Here is a 1,031-nt window from a genome sequence, read left to right as displayed (position 1 = left end):
TTCGTAGAATACCGCTGGAATATGACAAACGTGGCTAATTATTTTCTAAATATTCGTATCATCTTTAACTTTGTCAAAATAAACTTGTTAGCAATAATCATGATATTATATAAAGACCGGGTTTATTATTATTTAGTTATAAAGATAATTATTCAAATCAAAAATAAGATATTTTTGACATTGCTTTTTAGTTGATTACGTTGATTAAAAATAAATCCGAATACGAGAAATCGTCGCTTAATTTACTTTAAAACTCGATTAAAGCGTATTGAAATTAGGAAAACTTTAACTTCGTTATAACTTCGAAGATAATGACTTCCGGTCAACGAATGAAAGACCGTTGGAAGCGCGGAACCTTGCCCTTTAAAACGCTTTTTCATCTATCTCGATACGACTTCCGGTTCCCGAGATATCGTCGTGTAAAGAAAAACGTAATTTTTAATCGTTTATCATCTCCGTCCTTGTTTACTCGGGCCTCTCGCTCGCACCTCGTCTCACTGATCTATCCCAAATTGCAGACAAACGACAGACGCGATTCCTGAAAGTAGCACGCATTTCCAGGAAAGAAATGTAGGTCACTGGGTCGCAAACTCATTCGTAATCTCTACGCTTAAACGCAATGGACACTTTGAATCCTTATATCTCGGGAACGGATCAAGATAGCGGGATAAAACAAAAAGGAGCTTCAACGATATGGTTTCCTATATTATCTGAACGCGTTTTAATGGCATATTTTCTGTATCGAGGTGAGTATTTAATTAATAAACGGTATAAATATCAACAGTTCATACATGAGATATTAATGTTTCTAGTACGAAGAGAAAGAAACGAATCTCTTACACAAGGAATCTCTGAACATCAAAGTTGTTGACCAAGCTTACTGCAATCTGCAGCAAATATTGAATGTATAAGAACGCTATACATGATATACAACTTTGCACACATGATCCTATTGCTGTTAAGTGGCAAGTTTTCATGTTGACAATTTGATAATTAAATTTTTAATCGTGTTCATGAGAAGAATGTAACTT

This window comes from Apis dorsata, unplaced genomic scaffold (genome assembly GCF_000469605.1).
Source record: "Apis dorsata unplaced genomic scaffold, Apis dorsata 1.3 scaffold_117, whole genome shotgun sequence".
NCBI lineage: Eukaryota > Metazoa > Arthropoda > Insecta > Hymenoptera > Apidae > Apis > Apis dorsata.
Note: the sequence above shows the minus strand (reverse complement) of the source record.